The following is an 11,528-nucleotide window of genomic DNA, read 5'->3' on the forward strand; positions in this document are numbered from 1 at the left end:
GGTCCCCTTTCTCTCCGTCCTTCTGCCGCCGGGATCCTGTCCTGCGTCTCTCCAAGTTTCCGTGTGCGTGTGTTTCGTCAGAATCAGGCTTCAGTTGCAGTCGCCTCTTTTCTCTTTCTTCTTTCTGTCTTTTTTTTTTTTTTTTTTTTGGAGACACAGTTTCCCTCTGTCGCCCGGGCTGGAGTGCAGTGGCGCGATCTCGGCTCACTGCAACAACCTCCGCCTCCCGGGATCAAGCGATTCTCGTGCCTCAGCCTCCCTAGTAGCTGGAATTACAGGCGCCACCAAGCCCAGCTAATTTTTTTTCTTTTTTCTTTTTTAGTTGAGAAGGGGTTTCACCATGTTGGCCAGGCAGTTCTGGTACTCCCGACCTCAAGTGATCTGCCCTCCTTGGCCTCCCGAATTGCTGGGGTTACAAGCGTGAGCCACGGCTCCCGGCCTGGAGTCGCCCTGTTTGCACCTTTGTCTCTCACTCTCTTGTGTGTCTGTGTCCGGCTGTCCCCTCTGGGTCTCTGTCTCTTTTGGGACGTATCTCTGAGTATCTCTATGGGTCATTTATTTCTGAGATTCGTCGTTCTGGGGGCCTCTGTATGGGTCCCTCTGCCAGCCTCTACGTCTCGGTCTCCGCCTTTATTTTGACTCTTGGTTTGTCTCCGTTTATCTCTTGTCTCTCTTGGTCTCTTTGTCTCTCCTCTCTAGGTCTCTTTTTGCTCATTATCTCTTAGCCCTCCATGTCTCTGTCTCAGGGTTCCTCGGCCGCTCCCCTTTGGGTCTCCCCTTGGGGTCTCTAGAGGACTTAGGGTCTCCGGAGTCATATCTCTTGATCTCTCCCTGACCATCACTCCATGTGGGTGCTGCCACGGTCCCGGTGGCTGTCCCATCCTAGGGTCACTCTGGCAGCTGCAAACCACTGAGCATGTGCACACACGCCCCATTCTCTCCCCAGAGTTCGCTCCAGAGTCTCCACCTGGATTCTTCGCAAGACTTTCTGAGACCTAGCAGGACCTGAGCTGTGGCTATGACTCTGGCAAAAGGTAGTCTGGTCTTGCCGGAACGGGCGGGGGTTGGGGGTGTGGGCCGGGGAGATGCCACAGGGTCATTTTCAGGAACTGAAGGGCGCAGAGACAAGACGGTGGCCTTCTAGCCACTGGTGTCCGGTGACACTGCATAAAAATAGCTCCATCAGATGGGCTTGGGGGAAGTGGAGGGGTTTGATCACTGAGACTCCCAGGAAAGAAGTCCTGGTCGCCCTCTGCTGGGGGTGTGGAGAGAGGTAGGTACTAAGGGTTCGAATGCCCTGCTAATCCTGGCACTCTTTCTCTTCCTGTCTTCCTTCCTTCCATTCCTTCTCTCTTCCTTTCTTCTTTCTTTCTTTCTTTTTTTTTTTTTCTTGAGAGGAGTTTCCCTCTTGTTGTCCAGACTAGAGTGCAGGGACGTGATCTCAGCTCACTGCAACCTCCGCCTGCCAGTTTCAAGCGATTCTCCTGCCTCAGTCTCCTGAGTAGCTGGGATTCCAGGCACCCGTCACCACACCCACCTAATTTTTGTATTTTTAGTAGAGACAGGGTTTCACCATGTTGGCCAGGCTGGTCTCGAACTCCTGACCTCGTGACCGCCTGCCTTGGCCTCCCAAAGTTCTGGGATTACAGACGTGAGCCACTGCACCCGGCCCTTTCTTTCTTTTTCTTTTTCTTGAGACGGAATCTTGCAGTCGCCCAGGCTAGAGTGCAGTGTTGCGATCTTGGCTCACTGCAACCCCCGCCTCCTGAATTCAAGCAATTCTCCTGCCTTAGCCTCTGGAGTAGCTGGGATTACAGGCGCCCACCACACGCGGCTAATTGTTTGTGAGCGGCAAGCCACCCAGGTGCTGAGGCAAGAGACCGAGGGCACGAGCTGTTCCAGTATAATAAAATATATAAAATAAGAATAGTTATAGTAGATATAGATCATAGATATGATTATATATGAATATCATTAATCATTAGTTTGTAGCAATTACTCTTTATTCCAATATTATAATAATCCTCGCTCTACAATCATAACCTAGGAAAAACCAGGCCATACAGAGATAGGAGCTGAGGGGACATAGTGAGAAGTGACCAGAAGACAAGAGTGCGAGCCTTCTGTTATGCCCGGACAGGGCCACCAGAGGGCTCCTTGGTCTAGCGGTAACGCCAGCGTCTGGGAACACGCCCGTTGCCAAGTGGACCATGGTCTAGCGGTAGCCTCAGTGCCAAGGAAAACCACCCGCTACTTAGCAGACCAGGAAAGGGAGTCTCTCTTTCCCCAGGGGAGTTTAGAGAAGACTCTACTCCTCCACCTCTTGTGGAGGGCCTGACATCAGTCAGGCTCACCCGCAGTTACCCAGAGGCCTAACCGTCTCCCTGTGATGCTGTGCTTCAGTGGTCACGCTCCTAGTCCGCTTTCATGTTCCATCCTGTACACCTGGCTCTGCCTTCTAGATAGCAGTAGCAAATTAGTGAAAGTACTAAAAGTCTCTGATATGCAGAAATAATGGCATAAGCTGTCTCTCTTTCTCCTCTCTCTCTGCCTCGGCTGCCAGGCAGGGAAGGGCCCCCTGTCCAGTGGATACGTGACCCAGGGGACCTTACCTATCCTTGGAGATGTCTCACACTCCTTACCCTGCCTCTTTGTCTTATATCCAATAAATATCAGTGCAGCCAGGCATTCGGGGCCACTACCGGTCTCCGTGTCTTGGTGGTGGTGGTCCCCCGGGCCCAGCTGTCTTTTCTTTTATCTCTTTGTCTTGTGTCTTTATTTCCACAATCTCTCGTCTCTGCAAACGGAGAAAAACCCACCGACCCTGTGGGGCTGGACCCTACAATTGTTGTATTTTTAGTAGAGACGAGGTTTTGCCATGTTGGCCAGGCTGGTCTTGAACTCCTGACTTCAGGTGATCTGCCCGCCTCGGCCTCCCAAAGTGCTGGGATTACAGGCGTGAGCCACCTCACCCGGCCCTTTTTTTTTCTTTCTTTCTCTCTCTCTTTCTTTCTTTATTTTTTGAGACAGGGTCTCAGTCTGTTGCCCAGGCTGGAGTCTAGTGGCACAATCTTGGCTCACTGCAGCCTCGACTTTCTGGGCTCAAACGATCCTCCCACTTCTTTTTTTTTTTTTTTCTTTTTGAGACGGAGTTTCGCTCTTGTCACCCAGGCTGGAGTGCAATGGTGCAATCTCGGTTTACCGCAGCCTCCGCCTCCCAGGTTCAAGTGATTCTCCTGCCTCAGCCTCTCAAGTAGCTGGGATTGCAGGCATGTGTCACCATGCCCAGCTAATTTTGTATTTTTAGTAGAGACAGGGTTTCTCCATGTTGATCAGTCTGGTCTCGAACTCCTGACCTCAGGTGATATGCCCACCTTGGCCTCCCAAAGTGCTGGGATTACAGGCATGAGCCACCCCACCTGGCCCCTCCCACCTCTTCTAAGTAACTGGGACTATAGGCGTGAGCCACCATGCATGGCTATTTTTTGTAATTTTTGTAGAGACAGGGTCTTGCTATGTTGCCCAGGCTGCTCTTCTACTCCTGAGCCCAAGCAATCCACTGTACTAGGCCTCTCCAAGTGCTAGGATTACAGGTGTAAGCCACTGCACCCACCCTGTCTGGGATTCTATGTCCCCTGGACTTCTATGTCCCTCTCTCTAGGTCTCTATCTTCCCTCTCTCTGGGTCTGTGTCCATTTATTTCATGGTCTTTGGCCTTCTCTATCTCTCTCTGTCCACCATCTTTCTGGTCTCTGTCTCCTATTTTCTCCCATTCTCGTTTTTTTTTTTTTTTTTTTTTTTTTTTTTGAGTCAGAGTCTCGCTCTTGTTGCCCAGGCTGGAGTGCAGCGGCATGATCTCGGCTCACTGTGCAACCTTCGCCTCCTGAGTTCAAGCGATTCTCCTGCCTCAGCCTCCTGAGTAGCTGGGATTACAGGTGTGCACCACCACACCAGCTAATTTTTTTTTTTTTTTTTTTTTTTGAGACAGAGTCTCGCTCTGTCGCCCAGGCTGGAGTGCAGTGGCACGATCTCAGCTCACTGCAAGCTCCACCTCCCAGGTTCACGCCATTCTCCTGCCACAGCCTCCCGAGTAGCTGGGACTACAGGCGCCCGCCACTATGCCTGGCTAATTTTTTGTATTTTTAGTAGAGACGGGGTTTCACCGTGTTAGCCAGGATGGTCTCAATCTCCTGACCTCGTGATCCACCCACCTTGGCCTCCCAAAGTGCTGGGATTACAGGCGTGAGCCACCATGCCCAGCCTTTTTTTTTTTTTTTTTTTTTTGAGATGGAGCCTTGCTCTGTCGCCCAGGCTGGAGTGCAGTGGTGTGATCTCGGCTCACTGCAACCTCCACCTCCTGGGTTCCAGTGATTCTCCTGCCTCAGCCTCCTGAGTAGCTGGGATTACAGGTGTGCGCAACCACACCAGGCTAATTTTTGTATTTTTAGTAGAGATGGGGTTTCACCATGTTGGCCAGGCTGGTCTCGAACTTCTGACCTCATGATCCGCCCACCTCGGCCTCCCAAAGTGCTGGGATCACAAGCGTGAGCCACCACACCCAACCTAATTTTTGTATTTTTAGTAGAGATGAGGTTTCACCATGTTGGCTAGGCTGGTCTCGAACTCCTGACCTTAAGTGATCCACTTGACTTGGCCTCCCAAAGTGCTGAGATTATAGGCGTGCACCACCGCACCCAGCCAAGGTGCCATTTTTTTGCTCAAGAAGTTAGAACAAAACTTAAAAGGTGGGTCAGGCACAGTGGCTCACTCCTATAATCCCAGCACTTTGGGAGGCCGAGGTGGCTGGATTGCCTGAGGTCAGAAGTTCAAGACAACCCTAGTAAACATGGTGAAACCCCATTTCTACTAAAAATACAAAAATAAGCTGGGCCGGGTGGCTCGCGCCTGTAATCCCAGCTACTCTGGAGGCTGAGGTAGGAGAATCACTTGAACCTGGGAGGTGGAGGTTGCAGTGACCTGAGATGGCACCACTGCACTCCAGCCTAGGCAACAGAGTGAGACTCTGTCTCAAAAACAAAACAAAACAAAAAGCCAGGTGTGGTCATGCACATCAGTAATCCAGCTACTTGGGAGGCTGAGGTGGAAGGATCATTTGAGCCAAGGAAGTCAAAGCTGCAGTGAGCTATGATCACACCACTGCACTCCAGCCTGGGTGACAAAGCAAGACCCTGTCTCAAAAAAATAAAAAATAGAAAATTAAGCCTGATGAGTTAGGGATATTATCTTGGATCACTTGGGTAGGCCCACTAATCATAAGGGTCTTTAAAAGAGGGACGTGGCTGGGTGCAGTGGCTCACTCCTGTAATCCCAGCACTTTGGGAGCCCGAGGCAGGTGGATCACCTGAGGCCAGGAGTTCAAGACCAGACCGGCCAGCATGGCAAAACCCCATCCCTACTAAAAATAACAAAAATTAGCTGGACATGGTGGTGGGCGCCTGTAATCCCAGCGACTGGGGAGGCTGAGGCAGGAGAATCACTTGAACCCAGAAGGTGGAGGCTGCAGTGCACCGAGATTGAGCCACCGCACTCCAGCCTGGGCAACAGAGTGAGACTCTGTCTCAAAAATAAAAAATCAAAAAAAAAGAGGGATGCAGGAAGGTCTGATTCATGGAAGATGTGAGGATGGACATAGAGGTCAGAGAAGAGAGGATGCCATGGTGCTGGCTTTGAAGTTTGAAGACGGAGGAACAGCCATGAGCCAAGGAATCGGGGCGGCTTCCCGAAGCTTGAAAAGGCAAGGAAACAGACTATCCCCTAGAGCCTCCAGAGGAAACACAGCCCTGTTTTCGACGTCTAACCTCTAGAATTGCGTTCTAATAAACTTGTGTTGTTTTAAGCCACTAAGTTCGTGGTAAGTTGTTGTAGCGGCAACAAGAAAATAATACAGTCAGACTGTCCAATTCCTCAGAGTCATTCTCTGAGGTTATGGTAGCATTTGTTTTATTTTATTTTATTTTATTTATTTTTTGAGACAGAGTCTCACTCTGTTGCCCAGGCTGGAGTGCAGTGGTGCGATCTCGGTTCACTGCAACCTCCGCCTCCTGGGTTCAAGCAAGTCTTCTGCTTCAGCCTCCTGAGTAGCTGAGATTACAGGTGTGCGCCACCATGCCCGGCTAATTTTCTTTAAAATTTTTGGTAGAGATAAGGTCTCACTATGTTGTCCAGGCTGATCTTAAATTCCTGGGCTCAAACAATCCTCTGGCCTCAGCCTCCCAAAGCGCTAGGATTACATGTGTGAGCCACTGGCCCTGCTCTGCCTCTTTTTCTTTTCTTTTTTTTTTTTTTTTTTTTTTTTTGAGATGGAGTCTCATTCTGTCACCCAGTCTGGAGTGCAGTGGCCCAATCTTGGCTCACTGCAACTTCCACCTCCACAGACGCGTGCCACCATGCCCGGCTAAAATTTTTTTTGTATTTTAAGTAGAGATGGGGTTTCACTGTGTTATCCAGGCTGGTCTCAATTTCCTGACCTTGTGATCCACCTGGCTTGGCCTCCCAAAGTGCTGGGATTACAGGCATGAGCCACCGTGCCCGGCCTAATTTTTGGTCTCAATATGTTGGCCAGGCTGGTCTCGAACTCCTGACCTGAGGTAATCCTCCCACATCAGCCTTCCAAAGTGCTGGGATTACAAGTGCGAGCTATTGTGTTGGGCCTATTTTGTTTCATTTTCACTTTGAACTATTTGTAGCCTTACAGAAGAGTTGCAAAGACTGTACAGACATTTAAAAAATATCCATCGCCCGGGTTCCCCAAATGTTAGAATGTTGCATTGCTTTGGCAACGTTTGTTAAAGCTCAGACATTGGCCGGAGCAGTGCCTCGCGCCTGTAGTCCTAGCACTTTGGGAGGCTAGAGGGGACGGATCACCTGAGGTCAGGAGTTTGAGACCAGCCTGGCCAACATGGTGAAACCCCGACTCTACTAAAAGTACAAAAATTAGCTGGGCGTGGTGGCGGGTGCCTGTAGTCCCAGCTACTCGGGAGGCTGAGGCAGGAGAATGGCTTGAACCCGGGAGGTGGAAGTTGCAGTGAGCCAAGATCGCGCCACTGCACTCTAGCCTGGGTGAGAGAGCCAGACTCTGTCTCAAAACGAAGACATTGAGGTGGCACAATACTTTTGACAAAATGAAAGAGTTCATTCAGGTTTTCTATATTTCCACTAATGTCTTTTTCCCACGCCAGGCTGCAGTCGGGGTTACTATGTTGCGTTTGGTTGTCATACCTCCTTAGTCTTCTGCAATCTGTGATAGTTTGTTACTTTTTCCTTGTCTTTCATGGTCTGGAAACTAGAAGAATACTAGTCAGTTGTTTTGTAGACTGTCTCTCAATTTGTGTTCCTCTGATCTGTTATCTTGCTTGGATTGAGGTTATACTTTTTGTGGGGTAGGGGTAGAGAGAATGCCACAGAGAGGCATTGCTCTTCTCATTATATCATACTGGGGGGTGTATGATGTCCATATGCCATATCACTGGTGATGTTAACATTTTTTTCTTGAGACAAGGTCTCACTCTGTTGCCCAGGCTGGAGTGCAGTGTTGTAATCATAGTTCACTGCAGCCTTGACCTCCCAGGCTCAAACAGATCCTCCCACTTCAGCCTCCCAAGTAGCTGGGACTACAGACCTGAGCCACCACACCCGAATAATTTAAATCTATCTTTCTTTCTCTTTCTTTTCTTCTATTTCTTTTTGTTGTTGTTGTTGTTTTTGACATAGTTTGGCTCTTGTTGCCCAGGCTGGAGTGCAATGGCGCGATCTTGGCGATTCTCCTGCCTCAGCCTCCTGAGCAGCTGGGATTACAGGTGTGTGCCACCACACCTGGCTGATTTTTGTATTTTTAGTAGAGATAGGGTTTCACTGTGTTGGCCACGCTGGTCTTGAACTCCTGATCTCAGGTGATCCACCCACCTCGGCCTTCCAAAGTGCTGGGATTACAGGCGTAAGCCACCGTGCCTGGCAAGTTTTCATTCTTAAAAAGGGATGTTCTGGACCAGGCGCGGTGGCTCACGCCTGTAATCCCAGCACTTTGGGAGGCCAAGACAGGCGGATCACGAGGTCAGGAGATCAAGACCATCTTGGCTAACACAGTGAAGCCCTGTCTTTACTAAAAATACAAAAAATTAGCCGAGTGTGGTGGCAGGCGCCTGTAGTCCCAGCTACCCGGGAGCCTGTGGCAGGAGAATGACGTGAACCTGGGAGGCAGAGCTTGCAGTGAATCAAGATTGCGCCACTGCACTCCAGCCTGGGCGGCAGAGCAAGACTCTGTCTTAAATAAATAAATAAATAAATAAAGAGAGGCAGCCAGGCTCTGTGGCACATGCCTGTAGTCCCAGCTACTTGGAGGCTGAGGCAGGAGGATTGTTTGAGCCCAGGAAGTTCTGGGCTGTGCTGATTAGGTGTCCATACTAAGTTTGGCTTCAATATGGTAACCTCCCATGCGTGGGAGACTACCAGGTTGCCTAGCAGGGGGTGAACTGACCTAGGCTGGAAATGGATCAGGTCAAAACTCCCGTGTTGATCAGGAGTGGGATCATGCCTATGAATAGCCACTGCACATGAGCCTGAGTGACACAGTGAGACCCTGTCTCTGAAAAATCAATCAATAAATAGGAAGCACAGCATAAAAGTTTAGAAAAGTCACAACCTGGCAATGTGGTAGAGAAGGGAAGAGCATTTTTTAGGAGAGAAATAGAAGCAGGCTGTATTGCCTTGCTGGAGAGGTTTGCGTGACTAAAAGGAAGCCAAGTGCTAACAGCCAAGACAATGGGAAAAAGGCCTTGAAGGCATTTCAGGAGTCTTCAAAATAGCCTCCCCCATCACAGGCTCTGAGGCATATAAGGAAAGAGTGGTTTACTGGGCCAGATCCAGGGCCCTGTCTCCTGCTCAGCCTGGGGACACTGCTCCCCTGCATCCCTGCTGTTCGATCACCAGCCGTGACTCACAGGGTCCCAGGTACAGCTTGGGCCACCACTCCAGAGGGTGCAAGCCATAAACTTTGGCAGCTTTCATGTGGGATTAAGCCTGCAGGTGCACAGAATGCAAGAGTGAAGGAAGCTTAGCAGCTCCCACCTGGATTTCAGAGGATGTGTAGGAAAGCCTGGGTGTCCAGGCAGAAGTCGGCTGCATGGTTGGAGTCCCTACAGAGAGCCTCTACTAGGACAGTGCCAAGGGGGAAAGGTGGGGTTGGAGGCCCAACATAGAGTCCCCACCAGGGCGCTGCCTAGTGGAGCTGTGAGAAGGGGACCCCTCCTCTCTAGATCCCAGAGTGACAGGTCTGCCAGCAGATTGCACCCTGAGCCTACAACAGCTGCAGGCACTAAACTCCAACGTGTGTGAGGAGACATTGGGCCTGGACTTTGCTGCCCAAGACTTTGGGAGCCCACTCCTCGCACCAGTGTGCCTTGGATGCAGAACATGGAATCAGGGATTATTTTGGAGCTTTAAAGTTTTTTTTTGTTTTTGTTTTTGTTTTGAGACAGAGTCTTTCTCTGTTGCTCAGGCTGGAGTGCAGTGGTGCAATCTTGGCTCACGGCAACCTTCGCCTCCTGAGTTCAAGCAATTCTTCTGTCTCAGCCTCCTGAGTAGCTGGGATTACAGGCACCTGCCACCACACCTGGCTAATTTTTGTATTTTTAGTAGAGATGGGGTTTCACCATCTTGGCCAGGCTGGTCTTGAACTCCTGACCTCGTGATCCATCCACCTCGGCCTCCCAAAGTGCTGAGATGACAGGTGTGAGCCACTGCGCCAGGCTGGAGCTTTAAAGTTTAATGTCTTCTCTGCTGTGTTTCAGACTTCTGTTAAGCCTATTGTCCCTTTCCTTTGGCAGATTTCTCCCTTTTATTTTATTATTATTATTATTTTATTTTTATTGTTGTTGTTGTTTTGAGACAAAATCTCGCTCTGTTGCCAGGCTGGAGTATAGTGGCACGATCTTGGCTCACCGCAACCTCTGCTTCCTGGGTTCAAGCAATTCTCCTGCCTCAGCCTCCCAAGTAGCTGGGACAACAGGCACGTGCCACCATACCCAGCTAATTTTTGTATTTTTAGTAGAGACAGGGTTTCACCATGTTGGCCAGGATGGTCTCGATCTCTTGACCTCGTGATCTGCCTGCCTCAGCCTCCCAAAGTGCCAGGATTACAGGTGTGAGCCACCGCGCCCAGCCATCATTATTATTTTTTGAGATAGAGTCTTGCTCTGTCCAGGCTGGAGTGCAGTTGCACAGTCTCAGCTCACTGCAACCTCCACCTCCCAGATTCAAGCGATTCTCCTGCCTTAGCCTTCGAAGTAGCTGGGATTACAAGTGCATGCCACCATGTCCAGCTAATTTTTGTATTTTTAGTAGAGAAGGGGTTTCGCCATGTTGCCCAGGCTGGTCTTGAACTCCTGATCTCAGGGATCCTCCTACCTTGGCCTCCCAAAGTGCTGGGATTACAGGTGTGAGCCACCACACCCGGCCTATTTTATTTGTTTTTTTGAGACAGATTCTCACTCTGTTGCCCAGGCTGGAGTGCAGTCGTGCAATCTCTGCCTCCCGGGTTCAAGCAATTCTCCTGCCTCAGCTTCCCAGGTAGCTGGAATTACAGGTGCGTGCCACCACTCCCAGCTAATTTTTGTACTTTTAGTAGAGATGGGGATTTCATCATGTTGGCCAGGCTGGTCTCGAACTCCTGACCTCAGGTGATCCGCCCACCTCAGCCTCCCAAAGTGCTGGGATTACAGGTGTGAGCCACCACACCCAGCCCTTTTCTTTCTTTCTTTTTTTTTTTTTTTTTTTGAGACAGAGTCTCACTCTGTCGCCCAGGCTGGAGTCTAGTGGCACAATCTTGGCTCACTGCAGCCTCAACTTTCTCGGCTCAAACGATCCTCCCACTTCTTTTTTTTATTTCAGATGGAGTTTCGCTCTTGTCACCCAGGCTGGAGTGCAATGGTGCCATCTTGGCTCACCACAACCTCTGCCTCCCAGGTTCAAGTGATTCTCCTGCCTCAGCCTCTCAAGTAGCTGGGATTATAGGCATGTGCCACCATGCCCAGCTAATTTTGTATTTTTAGTAGAGACGGGGTTTCTCCATGTTGATCAGTCTGGTCTCGAATTATTGACCTCAGGTGATCTGCCCGCCTTGGCCTCCCAAAGTGCTGGGATTACAGGCATGAGCCACTGCACTCGGCCTTTTTCTTGAAACATAAAATTAGTCATTTTAATTTGCAATAATTTCTGTAGTTATTAAACAGGCTATTGAATCCATCCACAAAACTTAAGATACAATATTTAAGAACAGGGCTCTAAATAACAAGTGCCAGCTCTCTGATCTCATGGCCAACAACCTGAGATTCCTGCCATCTGGTCTCAGTTCAGGACCTTTGCACTTACTGTTAAACACCGCCCCCCCGGCCCCACCCCAGATCTCGCTTCTATCTGTCCTTTATTCAAATGTTACCTCTTCAGAGGGGCCTTCCATTATCACCCTTTCTAAAACAGCCTCGCTCTCACTTCCCATCCCTTTATTCTGCTCC

The sequence above is a fragment of the Pan troglodytes genome, chromosome 20, assembly GCF_028858775.2.
Source record: "Pan troglodytes isolate AG18354 chromosome 20, NHGRI_mPanTro3-v2.0_pri, whole genome shotgun sequence".
NCBI classification, from domain to species: Eukaryota; Metazoa; Chordata; class Mammalia; order Primates; family Hominidae; genus Pan; species Pan troglodytes.